The sequence below is a fragment of the Dunckerocampus dactyliophorus genome, chromosome 13 (genome assembly GCF_027744805.1).
Source record: "Dunckerocampus dactyliophorus isolate RoL2022-P2 chromosome 13, RoL_Ddac_1.1, whole genome shotgun sequence".
Classification (NCBI taxonomy): Eukaryota; Metazoa; Chordata; class Actinopteri; order Syngnathiformes; family Syngnathidae; genus Dunckerocampus; species Dunckerocampus dactyliophorus.
This window is the reverse complement of record NC_072831.1, coordinates 14,357,210-14,381,058: the sequence shown is the minus strand read 5'-3', so window position 1 is coordinate 14,381,058 and position 23,849 is coordinate 14,357,210. Positions and strand designations below refer to the sequence as shown.

The window sequence follows — 23,849 nt, the reverse complement described above, 5'->3', positions numbered from 1 at the left end:
GCTAATGCGCACATGTGCGCAGATGTGTAGACGTTCTCACATCACATGGTGACATAAACAGACAATGATGCATGCAGGTGGTTGTTTAACATATGCGGGGGCTGTGTACGTCCTCTCACAGGCCTCCATACGCCCAGGCCCAAGGCAGTGGAGAGCACAAATGCCAGTCAGAATGGGGGAAAGGTTACAGCCAAGCAGAGAGATTGATACTGTTAATTTGATCCCTGGGGTTTGTGAAGTCAGACTGATCTGACTCTGCTAACTCATGAGTTATATTTAACATATCTATCTGGTGCTGTGGCAGCCTGCAGTCACAATGATGAGAAACGTTGGCAGGGATCATCTTCATTGGCCCCACGGTCACACTACATCTTTTTCTTACAGTAATGCGACTAAGTCAAATTTAATATCACAGCAACACTAATAATAGTAATGATGAATATTACTATTACAAAAGATAATTGTATATATATACACATATATACATATACATATATATACATATACATATATATACATATACATATATATACATATATATATATATATATATATATATATACACAGACACACACACATATATATGTATATATATAAATATTACTTTAATTTATATTGTATTTTTCTATTGTTTATTTATTTATTTTTTTGTACATTTTTCTTTTCTTTTTTACTTTATATTTTCTATTCTTATTCTTATCTACACTGCTGATTCTACACTTGTATACCTTCATTTTATCAATAACATTTGGATTGATTACTTTAAAAAAAGAACATTTGTGATATGTATATATATATTTCCAAAATGATTTACTCATTAAGGATGTACAGTACACCTCCACAGTCCACATTCAGTCTGAGTGTTTACGCGCGTGGTGGTCTCGTCCTTACGCTGCGTCTGACTTTCAGCATGCCCCCCTCAATGCACACACGCATACACATACACACACACACACACCCATCTGACTGAGGTCACCTCGTTGGTATCGCAAGCGCAGCAGTCACATTGTGCTTCAACGCAGACAGATTGCTTATAATAACCTTTCATTTTTCCTTGTCAGCAATTTGCAGGATAATTTTGGCACCCTTTAAGGATCCAACTCTCCTAATAAGAGGATAAAAATAAACAAGGCAGTTGTTGAGACACTATATTGGGATGGCCTAATCCTATTTACAAGTCAGAACGCACTCTGGCCAATAAAATCAAGGACCCTTGAACATTGTTGTGTGTGGCAATTTTCACCATTTCTAATAGAAACCAATGAGTGCGAAGCTTTTAGACTGTTTGGATTTGATCAAATCAAATCAAATGTCACTTTTCAAATTCCATTACTATTGCCGTACACGGAAAAGGGCTAAGTCAGATCATGTACCACAACACATATCAACTCAGTATTCTTGGTTCAGCAATTTGGCAACAGACTAAAGTGCGTCTCTATTTTAATTTAATATATAGGTATTTAAAATACTTCCAACTTTGCATAAGAAAATACGAGGGATGTCGCAAGATTAAAATGTGACGAGATTTCTCATTTGGAGAAAATTTGTCTTGCAAGAACAGGGCAGCCAGAAGCCAATCAGATTGTGAACTCTTGACAATTTGACGACACGGTCGCTATATTTAGCAAGTAGGGGTGCGCATTAAAAGCGAAAGTCAAGAAGTGTTTCTTGCTTGAAATATCCGCACCTCCAATTGTACATAAGTATTGCCGTGCAATGCCGGTCTGAAAGCTGCATAAACCCTTCCACAATGCCTTCACGGCAAAACCAAGCCAGTCTGGCTCACCGAGCACACATGGGTGCCCGAAGTGCGGCGCAGGGGCCATCTGTGAAACATGAATCATTGCAGAAATAAAATAATCAAAAACCCAGCAAAAGTGGAACAAATTTTGCAAAAATACATAATGCGACTACAAAAAGCAACATTAAGGCTAACAAAAAATGTGACAGACAGTACAAATTGCTTGTGAGAAAATACATGCCAATTCCGTCACTTTACAGACCGAAATATGACATATTAAAGGAACTATTGCATTATTATGACATATTGTTAATTTTATTATTATTATTTTTCATTAATATAACAGTAGTTTGTTTGGTCTAAAAATTTTGACAATAATATCAATTATCGTCAATTTGTGGGACAATAGACATTTCAAAACACCTCAGCATTGTTTTGTGACTTGGCTAAATAAAAAAAGTTTGTTTGTCCAGTCATATTTTTTCATTGTACTTTTCTTAAAATTAACGTTAAAATCTCGTCTCGTCTCAATCTCGTGGGCCCGATCTCGTGCACCGGCTCGTGTCGTGAGGTGGGTGTCTCGTGACACGCCCAGTGAATACTGTACTGTTCATCCTTGACAATGACATATGGTTTTATAATAGGCTAAACAGTCGGAACTGTGAAATGGGGGTGCACGCACTAAAGGTCAGAGAGGTTTTTCTAAATTAATGAAGAGATAAAGGTTTGTACAAAAATGTTCAAAAAAGGGTAAAATGGGTCATGTCCATACACCAACAGAGGTTGAAGGACTGCGTAACTAATGTCAGGCCTGCCTTGGATGGACATTGAAAAACAGAGATCAATACACACGACGCATTGTCTCTTGATAAGATCTATCCATTACAGTCATGAAAACGTTTAATGCAGCATTCCCATTCAAATAACCCCCTGTCCTTTCAAACATATCAACATCCCCCCACACAAGGCACACCAATATGTGTGACTCGCCCATGCAAGCACAGGTTGCAGTATCGCCTGACTCTGCAGTGTAATCTATGTATTAATAATATGCGCAGGCAACCTATAAAATGGTGACTCAAAAATGGGGTTCACGCGGGGGCACTGAAAGGGAGCGAAAAATATATATATATAAACGGGTGACATTAACTCTGCGCCTCTATTTATGCCATTTCCTCCACTCCCTTTATGTATCTAATATTTCTAATTTACCACCGTGCGGGAAAAGTGACACAAGGCGCCATAAATTCCCTTCTAATTCCAAATAATTCCGATTACATGGACGAGTAGTTTTCAATCAGAAAGATAATCTGGATGATAGATGGTGGGATAATTGGCTGTCTCTGCCACGTAAATATTGTGTCGTTCTATTAATCTTGCCGAATGAAGTGTCAAGCTGTCACTCATTCGTCAAACTGCATTAGAAGCTATAACGGGTAAATAAATGCATGCCGCATGTGAGTGTGTGTACGTGTGTGTTTGCGTGTGCGTGCGGGTGTGGGTGTGGGTGTGTATAGAGGAGGGAGATAATATAAAGATGAGCCCAGGCAGCTTTAGTGGGCCTGAGTCAAGGCAAGAAACAGGCCTGGCAGAGTTGAGTGTGATAGTTGTTTCAAAAAGACAGTAAAAGCTCAGATATGTGACAACGCAAACAGCGAGCCGGGCAAGTGCAGTGTGTGAGGAGCATTAAGGCCACGCTGAAAAGACAGGATCAAAAAATATTACAAAAAAAAAAAGTTTAAACTAGCTAGGGCTGTCAAATGATTACAATTTTGAATCACAGTTTCTGAATTAATTAATCATGATTATATATCTTAAATACATATCTACTGTCTATCTGAAATATGCACATTTGAACTGTATTTTATTAACAGAAAGAATAACGACAGGGCAGGATTATGTATATTTATCATCATGTACATTTATTAACAGCTCCAAATGAAGTGAAAATTGAAATCAAGCTAAAACATATTACTCACCTACCTTTAGAACAGGTCTTGTAGTTTTCAAATGCACTACAGTAACAATAAAATGTTTTCCTACACTTTACTTGACTTAAATTCAGCCAACTTAGCCATTGCTCTTTTTTGTGTGGAAAACAGAAGCTTGCTTGGATGAACTTTAGTAGTTGTTACTCACTGACATGCGGTGGTGTTGATGTGAGGAGTTCGGTGTGTCTGTCAATGTTTGCGATTTGGGAATAGATATACACTGTTGCATGTTTGTCATGCTTAAAATGCTTAAAATGTGACTGCCCCCTGTTAAAACATAACTTCACTGAGATTTATTGAGATCTGTCAGTCTGGAAAAGGTTTATAAAGCCATTTCTAAAGCTTGTGAAAGCCATTATCCACAAATGGGAAAAACATGGAACGGTGGTGAACCTTCCCAGGATTGGCTGGCCAACCAAAATTACCCTAAGAGTGCAACGACAACTCTTCCAAGAGGTCATAAAAGACCCCACAACATCCAAAGAACTGCAGGACTCACTTGCCTCAGTTGAGGTCAGTGTTCATGACTCCACCATAAGAAGACACGTAAGAATACATAAGAAGAGTTCGAGGACAAAAACCATTGCTGAACCAAAAGAACATTAAGGCTTTTCTGGCAGTTTTGCCAGAAAACATTTGATGATCCCCAAGACCCTTAAGAGAGTACCTTCCTTGCCACATCTCGGTTCAAATATCACGGCTTCACTCGATCACGGATTTTCAAACATGAATAAATCATGCTGTTTTGTGGTTGAATACAGCGTATTATTAGAAAATATGCATATTTAAGCAAATGTTTTTTTCCTAAATTAAGCATTTTCAAGCTTGAAAATGGCTAAAAGAACTAAAATACATATATAAGCAAAGAAAAATCTAATTGTAAATGTAGTATTCTACATTGATCTGACCCTAGATGTCAGTAACTGTTTGGTGAGACAAGCACCAGACTTGATCACCAGAACAACGGGCTTTTATTGCAGGTTTAAATTATCCCACAACAGGCACAATAATAACGACATCATAATAATCATCATAATCAATAATCATAACAACACAGGCTACTGTTGCAGCCATAACAAACGACTCTCAACCCCGGACCCACTGGGTGGCGGACCACTCACTTCCTTTCCGCCACCCATTCTGCTCCCCTACTAGCACCAGCACACATTTACTGCGACAGGAATGTTTCTCTATGTCTTAAATGGCTTATTTTCTCTGATTATGTCTATTATATTGGGTAATGTGAATGTAAAGGTGACTATATGATTGTTAATTCATATCTAAAGGGCTGTAATAATGTTAAAAAAAAAGGTATTTAGAAGATTGTAAACCCCTCGTAAAGGTTTTCTATGCCATACTGCAACCATGGAAATATTCCATTTATAAAGAAGGACTCTTATTTAACGTAAACTCACTTATCATGGTCGTGTCTGGAACCAATTAAACGCAATAAACGAGGGATTACTGTATTGTATTATTATGATAATTACATGTAAAAAAATTACATGCATTTACATGTAACAATGCTTCCTTTGATCTTACTAAAAGGCATTTTTATCACAATAGAAGCTGTCACACAGAGCCACACAGAGCTGTCTCTCAAAATCTACCATATGCTACTCTCAAATGCGGTGTAATAAAACAGACAATATTTCCTGAGAGGTGAAGGCTAAATATCGGAGGGGCAATTGGTACATATTGCAATTAGTATGGAAGAGGCGATAGTTTTCCATCATTCCAGAGGTGATAAGTATCTTATCTCCTTTTTAACCTGTAGGACGAGAAGATAAAAAAAATCAAGCAGTGACATCCTCTTAATTTAATTTATAAAGATCATAATTAACAAGCTGGAGGCTGCGCGAGACCCCATTTCACAGCACAGTCGGAAAGGGCTCGGCCAATAAGTGTAAAAAGGAAGTTTTCATTGAATTGTGAATGCAATCTCAAATATCAGTCGTTTCACCAAAAAGGTCAGCTGTAATAGAGTTCCACGCAGTTTTTTAATGCCTTAATACCCATCTTGCAGCACCCTACCTGACGTCAAGTGGGTCACTAATTGCAGACTTTTAATGAATGAGAGGATGGGGTGTTTGTGGAGGCAAACAAAGGGCCAGGCTAGTCTAAATCATCAGTGCCCTTCGACGTGGTTATTATCTGTTGGCAGGTGAAGCCCAGCCTTGACGCATGACAGATTAGATCTCCTCCGAGGATGGGCTGTCCATTTATCTGCCTGATAAACTCACAGCCTCTCTCCATTTTCAATCGTCAGAAAGGAAATGAGATTAACAATGTAATGATGCCGGCCTGCAACCCCCCCAACATGCACACGTAAAGAAAGCGACCATTTATCGTTGCTTTGATTAGGAGCAGAGGAAGCAACATCCTCAGTGATGGATGACCAAATTATCATTTATGATACATGGGGAATTATTTTTTTGTTTGATGCAGGAATTCTCTCAGCAGGCCTGCTGCTCCACAGCTCTCTTCCACTAAAATTTACGTGTGGCCATGCTGCACTTCCCCCCTTGGGTCAGGGCTGTCCCTGACACGTATAGCAAGCATCCCAGGCTTCTCGTAAAGCTGACATCTTCACTAAACTATGCTAACAAGGCCGTGGTGATTTGTATATGCGCGGTCCAGTGGCACAAGGCTTTGTGGGGGGTGGGGGTGTGGGTGGCGGGGGCACTTGAAGAGGCTTAAGGCGGGGCGGGACAAGGGGCGGCTCTTCAAAGCACCGCCACGTGCAAAGGTGCGAGACACACGTACATACGCGCGCTGAAAGAGATCTGAGGCTTGCCGTGGACTAAGGTGACAGGACAGGCAGCTGCAGAGTCCAGCGCTGCGATTTATAGACGTGAAGCTGAATGGCTGCTGCAGGTGACAACACTTCTGCTCGTGCAATATTTTACTGAGCAACAAACATCTACCATGGCATCAAAATAAACTGTTATTTAAGGCTGTCTTTTAACAGGCAATAGACTGGAATACCTGGAATAGTGCAATGTGATGACATGCTCTATACCCATGCTCTACATACAATCAAATCAAGCACTACTCTACAGTATATAGACTGCTGACAGCAGCAATTTGTTAAAAATAACAGCACGGAATTTGCCTCTGTTGAGAACAAAACACACACGATATGAGGTTTTGATCACGGACTGGTTCATGAGTTAGTTTTATCGATTTTTCTTTAGCAGGATTACGCAAAAACTGCATAACAGATTTTTGCAAAACTAGAGAGCAGTGGTGCCACCTGGAATTCTGGGCCCCGTGAAAGAAAATCAGGCATGGCCAGCTGTAGCCACTACATCTCTAGGACTGACCCTTAAAAGCTATTTGTATGCTCCTGAATTTAGATGGACGTTTTGGAGTAACACATCATTTATTTTGAGAACAAAATAACAGACTAACGAACAAAAAGCAATATGGCACAGCCAGGGATCAAACACAGGCTGTTTGCTTTTGCAGGTTCACACATACACCGTTACACCACAGCAGTTTTACAGCAAGGTGGGTGGAATCTTTCCTTTTATTTCGTTATTGGTGACAGAACGGAAAAAAAGTTTTGCGTAAAATTTTATGTAAAGCGCCTCCATCATTCATTGACGCCATTGACATTTAGAAATAAGAGACAAATTGTTGACAAACGAGACAAGTACTTTTGTTTCTAAAGGCGATCCCGTTTTTCAACGCAGCCCTAGTAGTTCTACCCAATCTCCTTTTTTTTCTTGCCTCTCCTTCCTTTTTTGAAGACCAAATGTAATTTTAGTACGAGGCAACATCTCTCTGGCGGCTACGAAGCACCGTCAATGGTCTAAATGCGGGACCGAAACATTTCATGCAGATATAAGGGGGTGGTTGGTCAATGTGGAGGTTTAGGGCCCTGTCACACCTTGACGATTTAGCCAGCGCATGCCCGACGTGATCATTTTGATGGCATACGTTGAACTGTCGACGTTTTTTTTCCATTTTGGGCGTATACATAGTGTATTCATAACGAGTTTGACGTATACATGGCGTATTAGTAACTTATATAGAACATTTCTATAACTTATAGATAACTGATACCAACGAATGCGTAGCGTGTTGCCGGCGTTCACAACATATGCCCAACGCCAATCTAATTATGCAAACCGCACGGCAGCGTATGGCCGACGATCACGTGCCGTAGCCTATAAAAAGGCCGCCACTTGATGACTCAAATTACAACCTCACTGGACATCGCAGTGTCAACCTCACCATCATGCCGAAGAAAATTTCGAAGACCGCTGCCAAGAAGTATCAGGGCAGTGACGGAAGCCGAGGACGAGGACGTGGACGTAAGAAGCCACCCACAGCCTCCCCCTCCCATTCTCACTCTGATGGAGATGACGCAGGTTGTAACGCCTCTCAGGCATCGTCAATGGTATCGGAAGCTGCTTCCCCAGTGGCCTCCATCTCCTCTCAGCCAACCCTTGCCAAGAAGAGAGCCAAGAAGACACAGTTTTGTCTCAAGGTATGTTGACGTATTACGACTTGTGCGTAACTTACAAATAACGTGTGTGAACGGGCGTCAACGATTGCATAACTTATTGCCCGCGTATGCGAAACGGATGAATCATACGTTGTGCATGCACAAAATTTTTGGACGACTTGGATGTACTACGACGTATGCCGGCGTGCTTCAGCGTTGTCTTAACTTATACAAAACTTACCCATAACTTATTCGACGTACACCAGCGTATTGGCCAAATTTTTCATACGTTGGCGTAGGCTGGCTAAATCGTCAAGGTGTGACAGGGCCTTAACGTTTTGACAAAAACAAGTAAAAACAAAGAGATTGTTGTTGATTGTTTTATGACTATATTTGGAAAAAAAAATCTCAACCCGGATAGCAAAATCATATTCATTTTGTACCTATTTTTGGGGGGGCTCTGCAATTGTCCTAAACTTTCCCCCATTTACGGCGCCCTTGCTAGAGAGTACTGTAGATCGGTGGTGCATGAGTTAGGGTAGAACTTATTGACATTCTACTGCAGATTGATAAGAGTTTGTTAGCATTGGGGCCAATGAGGTCCAAGATCCAGCAGGTGGAGCTACAGTTGTTGTGGTTTTGTAACGCTACCACTATCTACACTACTAGAGTAAAAAAGTAATGGATAGGATTGTTTGGGCTTAGTGAAGGTGTTATTGTTTTGATTACCAAAAACCAGGACATTCAACCTAGCAATGAGATGCATTGATAATAATACAATTGTTACAATGCTGGCACAGGTGCCAGGAGCTTTGGAGACGAAGAAGATTGGGATCAAAAAGGGGAAGTTAACGGTAACGAAAGGTGCTGCTGCCTGAGAGAGACAGCACTGCTTAAGAAGGGGCTGATTGGTAATGAGCTGCAGCTGCGCTCGTCAAGTAGCTGGTGAGAGAGTTCCTCTGCAGCGATGAAACGAGACAGCAGAGGGCAGCAAACCAAGCAGAGTGTAAATCATGACAACAGCGATACTCGAAGAAGTCACCCCTTGCCCCTTACCCTTACTCTTAAGCGTTACTCAACGACGCCTTATAATTTCAGTACATTTAAAGTATGCCTCCTCTGTATGGATGGAATATGGTTGTATTACAAAATGCTATCTATAATCAGAGACACAAATTCCAAAGGAAGAACATTCAAAAACAAAAATGATTCCTAAAACAGAACGACGCAAGCGCTTGGGAATTTGACCCGTCCTTTGGTCACCCCGTCCTATTCTAGTTTTCTTTTGTTTTGTTTTGCCCCCCCTTCCAGCTGTGAAGCAACAACTGTTATCCTACACAAGAACATATGCTTGGTAAAAGCTAAGCTAATGAATATACATGCTAACAAAAATCACTTTCATGACTGTTCTTTCTTGAATTAGATCTTTTCTGCTCATTCGAGGAAGTGACAAAGCTTATGGAAGCTTCCCTACTTTGTACAGTAACCCTGGCACGAACACGATCCAGAATATGACTACATATTGTTGCTTAACCTTATGAAGCTTGTTTTTAAGTAAACGCACGGATGAATTTATTATTTGGTGTTTGTGTTGCGTCTATTAATAGCTGTAGATCACGTTAGAGGACAGAAGGGATGTCCACTGTGGTGATTGAAGGCGCGGTGTGACTTTTACTGACCGACAGGTGAGGCTTACTTGAGGCCATCAACGAGAGCAGTAGCCCAGTCGTGACCCAGCTGCTGCTCATTTCAGAGGCTCACAGTTAAAATTAAATTACGCTTCATTAAAACACACTTCTTTTTCTTCTTCTTCTTTTTTTTTTTTATCTATGTAGGTGTGACATTCAGGAGGTGCTCCGTTAATGAGATCATTCAGTGGAAAGAGCCTCAACTTTGAAGTGCACCTACGTGGAGCGTTAAAGACAGACTGTGAGATGAACAAAAATCTGTTGTATTTTTATTTAAGTCATCTATTCACATTTCTGATGTGAGGACATATAGTTTATAAAATCGCATTTCGTGTATCACAGATTTGTATTAGGATTGTTTTATTTCATACGCATAACTTTATTAATTTCTTTGTGATAACAAACCAATCATAACCAATTAGTAATAGGTTGATTAATTGCAGAGCTGCCAACATCTCCCCTCTATCCCGCCTCACACAGATGTGTGCACCCTATAACTAAGATAACGTGCACGGGACATTTAGAATGTGTGATCAAGTCAGCTGTGCTTATTTTTCCAGGCTTCTGATTGGACAAAATGCACATGACAGCCGATGAATTTGTGGCTGTGGAGAGACTTTTTTTTTTTTTTTTTTACTCCACTCGTGTGAATGGAGAGGGAAAATTTATGTGTTTTATATATATATCTGTGTTTCAATCATTTTTTAATATTCGTGTTTGTTCTAATTTCCGACTGTCTGTGATGGGTAAATGTGTTCAAGCTGAGTCCTGACTGCTGACTGGCTGAGTGTGAGGAAGGAAAGAAGAAGGGAGGGGAAACTGCTGTGTGTGTGCGGTGAGAGAGGCAGCTGCGGATGTTATATTGGCGTCCAAAAGTAACCTATTCATTTTTTTACTGAACGTTTAAAAAAAAACCCATCATAATTCGGGAGACTTGGAACTTCAGTCAAGGCAGACTGGCAGTGTTCCTCAGAATCGGGAAGAATGCAGTGCTATATATTTTTGTTTTTATCTCTAATATAGCATATTATATATCACTATCTTGCATTTTTTTCATAATTATTTTTGCTATTCAGCCCATTTCTCAATTAGTGACATATCTGCCGACAAAGCACAACCCTCCCTTCCTCTTGTACAGCGGTGTCCCTTGTCCTATAGCCTAAGTGTGTTACTGTTTTAAGTACACGCTCAGTGTTTGCAAAAAAAAAAAAGAAAATAAAATGCATTCAATATATTTTTACGCTCTGCTGAATGAATGAATGAATTTGACTGCCAAGATGGAGGATTACATACTCAAACTCGCCAGGAGGTGATCGAACTCTTACAGCAAAGTATCAGAACATTTCCTAGAGAAGGAAAGGCTGCATGTGCTTCATCAAAAAAGGGAAGAACACAAACGCTTTTCAGTGTATAAAAAAATAAAATCAAATACAGTAAATGGGTCGAAGAAGTATCTGAAAACATATTGAAAACATTTTGAGCCAAAGTTAATTATTCTCATCTTTTTTGGCTGTTTTAACGTTTAAAAACTCCAAAAGAGTCATTGCCTCGCCAGCCATGAACCTCACTGCATGTTACTGGCTATAGCAAGGGTATGTAGCTCCACTCCCTTAGCTGACGCCATGTTGGTCTTCTTTAGACTGCAAACTAGTTGAGACTGAGGCTGTGTCCATATTTAAAAAAAAACGCACATTTCTACTATACTGGTGTTAAAAAAATCTCCATACACACGAGTGCCTTTTAAAAATAACACTGCTAACACTGTTATGCGCACTTTGACCAATCAGAAGCCTGAAAAAGCCACCACATCTGACTCGGTCACGCATTACAGTGCATCTGTTAACAGAAAAATATTAGATGTACAATGATGTGTACATTATCTTTAAAATCAGCTCTCATTTACACAGAATGTTTTTTTTAATGGCCCATGCGTGTTATAAGCACACCAACACCTGTAAGTCCATCACTGCATGTTCTGTGATTAAATGAGCTTTAAAAACACGAAATAATGTCTCATATTTCTTATCACACAAACCAAAAAGCTCAGTTTCACGTCCCGTCCACACCAGTGACGTGCGGTGACGTCTGTGGCTGGTGAGGCACAAACCACTTTGGATTTTTTTCCTTTTTTACTGAAAATTCTTGCACTCTAATCAATGTTAATACATTAAAGGATAACAAGAAAAACACGAGAGTAGTCTCATTCTATTGTATTTTATAAGCCTGAGAAGCGTTTGTGGTGTTACCATGTGCCGATCCTTCTGCAGGAAAAGCTCCGTTTCTTTGAAGACGACACATTATATGGATAATTAACTCCAAGTATTCACACAATGCAACATTTATTTCAGTAAAGCTAATACATTTGACCGACTATAGCCTAAATCATCATCACCACTGACTTGTCATGAATTCATGTAATCACCCAGAGAAACAAATGAGCTTTAAGCTATATTGTGTGGGACGACACTTTGAGTCTTGGCCACTGTCGTGTTTATTTACAACTACCAGTGTTATAAATCTACAACCCTTTTATCACACGTACCTGTCTTGTGGGAAACATGAAAAATGACAAATCTTGTCTTTTGGACGGTGTGACAGGGACATCTTCACAATGCAATGTTTCTGGATTCTGCTTCTGCTTCTGCTTCGTGAAAGCCAAACCTGTTCAGTGCGTACTATGGAAGTGGATGCCGAGGGGCCTGTCTTATCTATCTGCCGTCTTTGCTGATGATGCACGCTGAGCTCTACCTTACTGTGGAAGCAGTTATATGCACCTGCCAGCTCACGCACGCCCACACACTTCAGGTCTTGAAGTTCAGGATGAGGCCATTACTGCAGCACCGCCACGTATGACATTTCTATGTTTGATTAGCAAGACTCATTATGTCACACTTACGTTAAAGAATGTACACAGGCTGCAGAAAGTCATGGTGTATTGGAAATGTTTCTGCAACATTATATATCCTGGCAGGCGCCGTGATCCAACTCCATGCACTCATTGACTGCACTCAGAGGGGGGCTTGCGCACGACGCCAAAAAGCCACGCTCGCGTTGGCCTCACTTCGGCTTTCCGCCGTGTATTTGATCAGGAAATGTGCAAATTCAGCAATTTTTACTTAAGAAAATGTTAAAAATGATTGAAATCATAGAGAAAATAACATATTACTTTATAGTACTGTTAAATGGACAAATATTAATATTTATTTTGTTATCATTAATCATTTTTTGACCACGTCACTGGTCCACACACACACAGTTTTTGAAAATCTCCGCTCTGGCCAAAGTTTTCCAAAAGCTTTGTTTTTAAGGACAAACACCTGGACATTGCCTCAAGCAACAGCACCTCTGCTGGCTGCTGGCAAGAAGTGCACTCAGTTTTGTCCCAATTGCTTCAAGACACAAATCACCAACAATAAATCCTACAAAATTCTTATTATATACACCCAATTTCTGCAATTCCTTATGTGGATTATCTCTTTGAATTCTTTTATCTGTTCATTTAACAGGGATAGTGACTTCAGTTCAATCAGTGTGTCCCTGTACGACATTCAGCCAGTAGATGTGAATGAGCCCAATCTCTGTCAGCACCACTCTGAGTGGGCTGTGTGGCTCGACTGTCAGATGGTGTCAAATTACCAGCGTCCACACTGTGGCTCTCTGTCTCGCCTGAACCCGCTCCTCAATGGGCCCTTTGATGGGCCAGGCCAGGGCTTTCAGCGTGGACCTCACTGTGAACCACAGCGCCCTGGGCTCTTGCACCACACAACACCTGGAAGGTATGCAAAAGCATGTGGCGACAAAACAAAACCCACTCTATGCAACGTTATTTGGAAATTAATTCCCCATATTTCTCAAGTAGGTTCATCTGGGAAAATGAACTTTCAAGGGAGATCCTATCTGAGGCTGATGTTTGCATGTACAACAATAGCCTTAACATTCATGTAAAATTGAGGCAATAACAAACGGGGACGCTGATATTGGCATTAAAGAAAAAACTATTTCCTGCCGATAACATCGCTATCACAGATCAACAAGCTCAGTATGTTCGTGGTCCAGAATGATTTCCAAGTTTCACCTTTGGATTGTAAAAATGCAATTTGCAAAGACTGCAAAGAAACACGTACCGCTACAAGCACTGTGTCAAACAGGAAATTAAAAAAACAAAATAAGAGTGCAAAACAGGAAACAACATGACAACTACGGAAAACCAAAACTAAAGTCCAATCTGTAATGCGGAACATGACAAAACGCGCTGGTCATGCAGGGGGGGACTACGGCGTCTTTCCTCAACACTAATCTAATATCACACCTCAGGGAGAATCAAACAGAGTCACATTCAGCCTTTTGGCACTTTTTCAATGACTTGTATTGCATATCGCATCCAGTAGAAGCATAATGTTTTCATTCCACGATATTTAAGGGAAGAGTTGCTGCGTATATCGTTTTCGGCATCGGAAATAATCTTTTTATTGCTGGATATCAGAAAAAAAAGCCAATATCAAGCATCTCTAATACAATATCAGTGTTTTAAATACATCTGCCCATATGCCATCAGGCTGTCATGCCCATATCAAAGCAACAGGTGGTGCTAAAACCCTCCAACTGTAAATTCAGCCCAGCAGAGGAAAGTCCTGAAGAAAGTCATTAGCAAAAACAACAGCAAATTGAGGAAAAAGAAAAGAGTCCTCCACATTGACTAAGAGTGGAGTTAATCCTGACTGTACGCTGTCATCTAAAAGGAGACAAGCAACAAGAAATAGTCCACCAATCCTTAGAAAAGATGGAGTTATCAAACAAAATCTAAAACGCGGTTTGCATGTGGAGGAAAGGCCAGAACTTTTTATTTTAAAAATGTTTATGTAGACGTCACACCAGTGTACGCCAACACAAATACAAAGTGATATTTGAGTATTTTGTGTGGTTGAAGGTCATGTGACTTGCAAGTAAGAATCATGTGACCTTAGGCACGGCTATTATAAACCCATAGGCACTGCTATCATACGAGCTAATGCAGAAAATCATTGTGTAAATTGGACACTTTCACCTGTCTTATTTGACTTATCCTCTCCGGTTTCCATACACCTGCTTCCCCTCTCCCTGTCTTGCCCTTCCAGTCTGCTGTCCTCGTCCCACAGACTCATCCCTCGGGTTGTCCTCTGCCTCCCTTATCTGCAGTTCAAAGCATGTTGACTGAATTATCTGAAGAGAAAAGGGAAACAACTGTCGTCAGCCCTCAGTCAGCCGGAAAGAAACTTCTCCGACAGCTGGTTGGCTAACCGGTCTTTACCGCCTAATCCCAAATGGGAGGTGAGAGTGTAAAGACTCATCACTAGCAGCACATGAAGCCCCCGCTGCAGACAAACACGCTCAGTGTCCCCTCCCCCCTCAGAGGACAGGCGGTGTCACGAGATGTTCTGAGGGAAAGCGGAAGCTGAGGTCTCCGGTGTGAGTGGCCACAGAGGTACTGCAGCTTGAATGAAGTGCTGAGGGGGAGAGGACAAGCCCACACGAGGACACAGAAGATAGGCATGGCTGCATTGCTGAGGGGGGGCAGCTGAGCCACTTGAACCAGGACACACGAGTTCACGGATCAAAGAGAAATGAGCAGTCACCGGCCAAAACATTAGCTCCAACTACTACGATCTAATGAGATCCAACATAAATGATATGTATAAATGTATAAATATATACTGTATGTACATATGTATATCTGATCTCACTTTATCATGAGAGAAATGAACAGAACACTCAGTTGGTTATTGTGGTGTATGACTGTACTGCATCATACCAAGAGTTGTTACTAATACAGGGTTTATGGTCAATTTAACACTTTTTAATACTTTTGCAATATTTGTAGTTTTAGTATATAGTTATTTGTGGTTACTGAAATTGTTTGATGTTGATTGTTTTATTTTTAATTAATTTCGATTGTTATTTATTCCTTTATTTACAGGATTTTTGTTTTGTGGTACGGGTATTTATATTAAATTCCATTTGGGGTTTTTTTTGTTATTTATTTGTAATTTGTTGACCATGTAAATAGGGTGATATGTTAACTTACAAATTAAAGACAACATTTAAAACAATGCCATTCGATGTCTTTTGCAAGTGCATGCAAATCGCAGATAGAGGGGGGGGGGCACCATATACAGTCAAATCTTGCCAAGGGCGCCACTTTGGGTAGGGCCGGCTGTGCTTGTTGGCTTTTGGGATGTACAGTACAAGGAATTGAATTGAAATTTTAATTGAATTGCCTTCATCATTATGTACAGTATATTGTTCAGTTGACACAATTTAATTTCCATACATTTTAAGTAATAGAAAAAACATTGTGGTTGGTTTTTAATAACATCGGTCTGTAATAATCTCAAAGACAAATAAATGATTGATTAAGGGTGTGCAGGTAAAGGCTGTGATTGGTGGGTGACCAGTCCAGACCCTAATGAGGACAAGTGGGAAAAAAAAATGTTTTCAGCAGAGTTTACGGCCCAGCATTGCAAATATTTTTCATGTTAATGGTAAAAGTAAACTTTTAGTCTTTTCCTTAGCTGGAATCTTCATTTTGGGCTATATTCTACCTTTATTATGTAAACCTCCCCCTAACAGGCCAGTCAGCACAAACGTATCACAGGCCCCCATCTGTACGGGAGGTTAAATAGAGTTGCTTTAAAGAAGCCTAAGTCCTCCACACATCCACAGAGCGATGTCGCCTCTGGCCCTCTCGTCTGTCTTCGCGCGATGGCGCATGCACAAGGTCATCCCCTAGCCAGTCACGACACTCCAATTAAGGCGACTGATGGACGCAGCTAATTGGTACGATTTATAACCTCCTTTTATTATGCTTTATGAGGAAAGCAAGTGGAGGGCATTACCATTTATAGGCCCCAGGCTCCAAGCTGGATCACTGTCATCCAACAACTGTCCAGTGTGACAGCAGAGTGCTGCAGCAGCAGCGCAGTAGCAGCCATGCCTTGTGGGGGGGAGGGGAGTGCTACTGTGTCCCTTCAACCTTTGCTGTTTAGACTTTTGACAGAATTGCAGAGTAAAACTAAACTAATGTCCTGGATGAGCTAAAACAGATATCAGTGTATGAAGAAGAAACTGGGTACTTAAAATAAGGGGAGAGACGGAGTTTAAAATCCAGCGAGCCAGATCGTAAGGCTCCACGGGCAGGCAGGGATCCCATAATGAGTGTGTGCTTATTGATTGTATTGTCAGGGGGGCTGACCAGGGTCCCGTGTGCGATGCGCCCCAGTCCATCTGTGGACAATGCAGTCAGTTACACCTCACTGCTCCGCCTAATAAAGAACAGGCAGATTGATGTCACCAGTATGCGTGAACTCTACCTAACACTCACCTGCACACACACACACACACACACACACACAGTAGTGTTTTTCCATCTCAGTTGAGAAAACCTGTTTGCATTACATGCATGAGATATCATCTCTTTCCCATGAAAACCACGTATCTCCAAATGTAGAGATTGGACAAAAACAACAAACAAAAACAACAAAAAAGTCTGTCTAAGATACTAATAGCAATAATTTTGATGCTTTTTATGCACCAGATAACATCAACTGCTTTGTGCAACTAAATGGCGGGAGAAGGGGAACCCGCTTGTCAAAGTAGCATCCTTTAAGAGGAAGTCCAAGCCTCCGCCCTTGCGTTGGGATGCACTCAAGCCATGTGGCACTGTGACGAGCGATTACTCCCGTGCAGCCAGCCAAAACACAAAAATCAATAAACAATCTCAACGTTTCGGAGGGCCTTTCGCCTGACTTAATAAATGTCTCAATCCACTGTTATGACTTCATTTTGCGCTAACGTCTTCTTCGTGTGCATCTTTTGCCGATCAATTAGAGAATGAAGTGCCCCCTTCTGACATGACACCTGCCCTCCGTCCGCCGACAGGGCGCGCACACACATCCTGGGCTGCAGCACAAGGTGAGTGGTTATTTCAGGCCTAGAAACGAGATACTTTAGGAAAGCACTCTCTTAAATGGCTTTTTAGAGCCCAGGCCGTCCACCCCTTTCAGGAGATTCTGTATCTCACGTTCCTGTGACGGCTAAGTTTATCTTGGTCATGTGAGGAGAATGATTTTTTCATCAATATGTTATCCCTCCATGTACAGTATCTTTACGTTACAGTGCAGTGCTCCCCTCGGTCCAGCCAGGTAATGACTCAAATATGCAGTCTAAGTCACCATTTCCCAGCTGTCAGCAGCCAATGACGGACACGGCATCTTTCTCTCAGGCTGCTCCAGCTGTCACAGGCCTTAATCCCACTGCTGGAGGGATGACAAGTGAGCCCAGTCAGAGCCTTTGGTCTGTGACTGGAAGCTCCGGGAGAATTTCACGCACACCACTCTCTTGTTTCCCATCAATTCTGCCACTTTCCATTATTGTCAATCAGTGAGGGCCATCTCCACGGGATGTGCAGCGTGCAACTGCCAGGGCAGACAGGAGTGCAGGGAGCAGTACGGGCCACTCTCATGCTGTAGGTGCACAGATCATGATGCCAAAACTAAAACTTGTGAAAGTGCATGTCCTCCACCACAGGGTATTTTCCCAAAGGTCTTGGCGATCGTCAAGATGTTTTCTGGCAAAACTGAGACGAGCCTTAATGTTCTTTTGGTTCAGCAGTGGTTTTCGTCTTGGAACTCTGCCATGCAGGCCGTTTTCGCCCAGTGTCTTTCTTACGGTGGAGTCATGAACACTGACCTTAACTGAGCCAAGTGAGGCCTGCAGTTTTTGGATGTTGTGGGGTCTTTTGTGACCTCTTGGATGAGTCGTCGCTGCGCTCTTGGGGTCATTTTGGTAGGCCGGCTATTCCTGGGAAGGTACGCCACAGTTCCATGTTCTTCCCATTTGTGGATAATGGCTCTCACTGTGGTTCGCTCAGTCCCAAAGCTTAGAAATGGTTTTATAACTTTTTCCAGACTGATAGATCTCAATTAATCTCAGTTTCTCACTTTTTCCACACAGGGCCATGTAGTTTGGGATGTTTTTCTCTCTTAATCACAAAACGTTTCATTTAAAAACTGCGTTTTGTGTTCTGTTGTGTTGTCATTGACTAATATTTAAGTTTTTTTGATGATCTTGTGTGACAAACATGCAAAAAAATAAGAAATCTGGAAACACTGTTTCACACCACTGTTATATACACACACATTATTATTATTATTATTATTACATTTACATTTTTAAATGTCTAAATGTAAAAAATGCCTAATATAGATTAAAAAAAGGACATTTCTTTGAATGCCCATCCCTAGTGCTGCCAGTGCCTTGAGAAGCAGACACACTAATGCAGGCCTGTTCTTTGAGACCACCTTGAGAATAAATAAATGTGATTTCAATAATAATAATAGAACAGCATTTCCTTTGTTAGGCAGGATTGGGGAAATTGGGGCTCACATGACTCCTCTGTGGCTTTCGGACCCTGAATGGGCGCCTGACCTGGTGGCAGCATCCTGGCCCATTCGGGCAGGCAGGCAGCAGCTATAAGCCGCAGAGATTGATGGGAGGGGTGGCCTCCCTCCCTGCACTGTAAAAGATTATCCGCTCACCCGCTGGAAACAAAGCTGTGATGGAAATTCGTCTCGCATCATCAGCAACAAAATATCTACACGTCCGAACGGGAGTCTCTCATTTTTCATGGGCTATATATTAAATAAAAAAAGGACATTAAAGCAAAAAGGAAAGGGTGGGGGGGGAGTCTGACTGATAGTGCTGGTTAGTATTTTTTTTAAATGGGCCACTTGAATCAAGGAGATTATAAGGTTTTTATTGGCTGTCAGGAAACACAACTTTCTGCGTACTTCACCCGCTGAAGCTTGTAACGCTCTGATTAGAATGCCAGCAAAAATGAAAAGAGATGGTGCTTGTGTAAGACACAGAAGGAGGAGCGGCAGCAGCCGCAAGATGCCTTGGAATCTGCTTTCCCTCAAACACACTAATGGACCAACATGCACGAGTAGAGAGGGTAACCGAATAAGCCTGTAAACCAAATTTCACAGTCAGGTCTGGTGTCAGGATCCGGTTATGCTGCGACGGGAGACAGAGCTTATTCTGACCCTGATACATGAGACACATCGGGCACAGTGTTATCTCGTGCTAAGTGAATATTGCATTCAGCAGATATGTGATATTTGAATTTCCCATTAGGGGTGCGAGGCATGTGTCGGAATGAAAAAAAATCCCAGTGATGCTTGTTCATTTGGGTGCAGTGAACGTGAATGGGAGCCTTCCTTGATATGACTTAGTGGTGATGAGGATGGAGGGGGGGGGGGTGGTCCTGTCACTGCCGCTCCTCATAGGGTCACCCGCAAGTCAATGACCATTCTTATAAATGCGACTTGATTTTAAAGCGCAGATAGGAACAAAAATATTGGGACGGCTGGCCATTACACCGACAAGATGTGAACAAAAAAATACGAAGGTGGTCTCCTATTTGCAGCTGGAATCAACTCAACGCTGCTGTTCACCCCCGAGGGTGTTTGATGGGTCATGTTCTTCCACACCAAACTCATACAAGCATGCCTTTACGGTCTTTGCTTTGTAAAATTCCAGACTGAATTGAGAATGTCTGCCACATTCCAATTTAATTCCATGAATTTGAATTGCGATTGCAAACAGGAAGTAGAATTGCAAGTCAAATTGGTATTGCAGGAAGTAGAACTGAAATTCCATGAAATTCCAGCTGATCATTTTGGTGTACTCCATAATCATCAATCGATCGATCATGCTTTCAGGTATATTCCATACCTGGCTGCTTTACATATTTCATATGAAATATTACTGTAAATATGTTATTACTATGAACCACAGGTACACATTTTATTTGAATTAGAAATATGTTTCTCAATGACAGTTAAAAAAGGACCTTCTGAGGTATTCTAACTTTCAAATTATGGGAAATGGGGGGATTTTGTGTTTAATTATCGTCTTGTTTGACAAATTCTTCCTGTTACTTGACTACAATTCCACTTCCTTTAATGCCAATTCCAATTCAATATCCTGTGGGGTGGAGCCACTTCAATTCAAATTCCAGTTCTTCATTCCAAATTTGGAATTTTTTCACAAGCCTGCTTTGTACACTGGGGCAGGACAGAAAAGGGCCCTCCCGGAACCGTTCCTACAAAGTTTGAAGCATTGAATTTTGTGCCCGACAACTGAAGCTTCAGAGGGAAAGTATCGACTTGAAAGACTCCGGTCCTTTCACGTCTGTCAGTTAGTCTGGACTCAGCTTTCAATTTCCCATTGAGGAGAGAGAGCGGAACATCAACCTCCGAAACATGACAGAACTCTCGCTTTGTGACGAGAGGTAGCCATTGATTTTTCCCTCCATTCCGCCATCAATCTGGAGGAGGAGAGGTGGCTGCCAGTGCTCAGACGGCTGATGATGTGATTTTTAACCATGGACCATCGGTGAGAGAAAAGAATAGCTTCGACTCTCACCACAAGGCAAAGAGGCAACAAACATCTTCAGCAGTGAGGTGAACAGTAGGGGCATATACTGATAATCTCCACCAGTCAAGGGGACTACAGTATTTCTTCTTTCAAGCACCTTGCAGCCATACCTCCAAAAACCTGGATCTCCCCATTGGGAACATTATTTTTACACTTAACACTTTTAGCATCAATCTGCAGATGCTCCTGCACAAGTCCAGAGTTCAGACTCGATGACTACAAGGTGGCTGCTCAGACTAGTTTTGGTGCCGCTTCTTCTTCTAGTATGTCGAGCAGGAGGGTCATATCTTGCATCCTGGAAGCAAATGGTGAGCTTCAGCACAAATCACGAAATTTGCATACATACAGTACATTCTGATAATTGATACACAATTGTCACAATGTTAGACTAGCGTTACAACCAAGGAGATGATACAACAGGACAGCCGACTCGGCATCTACTTCCGTGCTATGCCCTGGGCGGGTTTGGCCGCCATGATAAGGGGGCGACAGCACAAAAATTGCATTGAAAACATTCGTAAAAGCACTGCTCAGCCATTAATTGCTCAAATAGACTGTCCAAAAGCCAGATGTGTCATTTTTCAAGTTCTCCAAAAACAAAGACAGGTATGTGTGATAAAATGTTATAGATTCATAACATTGGTTGTTGTAAATAAATAGATTTTTTTAAATCAACTTGGAATGGTAATTAATGGATTAGTGGAATGGTAATGAATGATGCCATGTGTGGTCCTACCCACACTTGCAGGTTATTTTCTTATTGTTTAATTATACACATACTGAATCATGTATAATAATAATAATAATAATAATGTTGCTTGTTAAGCTTTAGTAACACTGTAAGGGAGCAAACATATTTTTTTCAATATTTTTTATTATTATTATTTATTTTTATTCATTCATTTTAACAAGATGCTCACTGTCATGTGCGCACGTGAAAAACTAATGACAAGTGCAACACCATAACGAAAGTTGATTCGGTGGAAACTAACCTCAATTTTGCCTCATTTCAGTGCCAGGGCCGAAACTAAAAATGAATAGTAGCTATCAATTTGGCGCCCAATGAAGCACTCATCTGTACTTTGTTTTTTCGGTTTGGTCACTAGAGTTTAAATCGGCACCGGCGCAATTACGATACAGAGAATCATTACGTTCAGTACAGTACCCATGTTTGTCTGAAATATTAAGGCCCTGTCAACACGGGAACGTTCCTGGGATTTTGGGGTTGAAGAAAATGCGTCCACACTGTAAATAGTGCATGGGCTATAGTAAATAGTGGCAGCCACACGAGAACGCAAAAATGATGTAATACACAAGGCACACCTACGTGTGGCGCTGTGAACACACACGCAGACGGAACCACGAACTGAGGCTTAACGAAAACAACAACAAGGAGATGGCGAGTGTGCGGCAAAATCCTGAGTTCTTTGTCTGGGCTGACGATGAAGTGGACTTACTTCCGATTTGTAGTCTAATTGGAGTAAAAAAGTATCAGGAGAATGTCGATTTGTGTCAGCCGAAGTGTTCTGATATTATGTTGGCTTGTTGGCAGCAGTATACTCCTGGGGGCGTGGCTGCAGGACCCCTGTAATGTGAGTAAATGCCAGGTTACTGCAAAACTTAAGGGAGTCCGGAACAAATGTCGGCATGCCGTTGATTCTGGGCGCCGAAGTGGTCATGGACGTGTCAGGTTCTCAGGTTTTGGACAGGTGTGATACTACGAGTTTGCACGTCTGAGGTTGTTTGTGTGTATGCTCAAACACTTGAAAAAGAGCGGGAAGATTGCATCATATTGTTGTAATTTTCCAGCAATGCCAACGTCACTGCCCCTGCATCAGACACAAGCGTTCCATGCTACAAACGTGGCAGACACACCAGTGCTAAAAAGGCAACTTTTTTTTTTTTTTTTAACCACGGTTTCAAAGTGGTGTTGGGGTTAAGATGCGCTGATCATTTTTAAATTAAAATGACTGATTAAAAAAGGAAGCCTTTCCAAGTAAATATGTTGGTTTCCCACTAATACCAATGAAAGGAATGTTGCTGTTGTTTTGGTGTAATAATTTCATTATGGTTGCTATGGAAATGCATACATTCTTTTACCGGTGACGGTTTCATGATCCCAAACGTAATATCTTATGTCACACATGGATTATTTTTTATTTATTGCACCATAATTCAGGGTGATGAATAAATACGTGTGACACTGATATATACTGTATAGAAGACTTCCCTAAACCGATCATTTGGTATCTTTTTAGTGTGTTTTTGCGCAAACATTATTATGAAGCGCAGGCTGCCGAACAAATGCCGTTACTTTTATTAAAGTTTTTAAGTTTATTATTATTAAATTTGGTTTTTAACATCGAGTCAAACTGTGCAGGCTTTCTCGGGATGTGTCATTCTGTGGAGATCATTTGCAAAGCAATTAGGCATTCCTTTACTACTATTAAAAATAATGATAAGAGCTCATGAGATAAGATGCTATTTGCACTCCATAT

At 41.2% G+C, this 23,849-nt stretch overlaps 1 protein-coding gene across 5 annotated transcripts in view; it reads right to left on the bottom strand.

The window, feature by feature from the left end:
- Window positions 1-625: 625 nt before the first annotated feature.
- The window catches only part of LOC129192158 (G patch domain-containing protein 2-like), a 59,766-nt gene continuing 36,542 nt past the window's right edge, over window positions 626-23,849 (bottom strand). For 4 of the 5 annotated variants that reach the window (XM_054795829.1, XM_054795830.1, XM_054795831.1 and 1 more), the window contains one exon: window positions 626-21,646. The gene's annotated coding sequence lies outside the window, so the exon portion shown is untranslated. The remainder of the gene's footprint in view (window positions 21,647-23,849) is intronic. The other variant, XM_054795832.1, reaches the window with a different exon arrangement.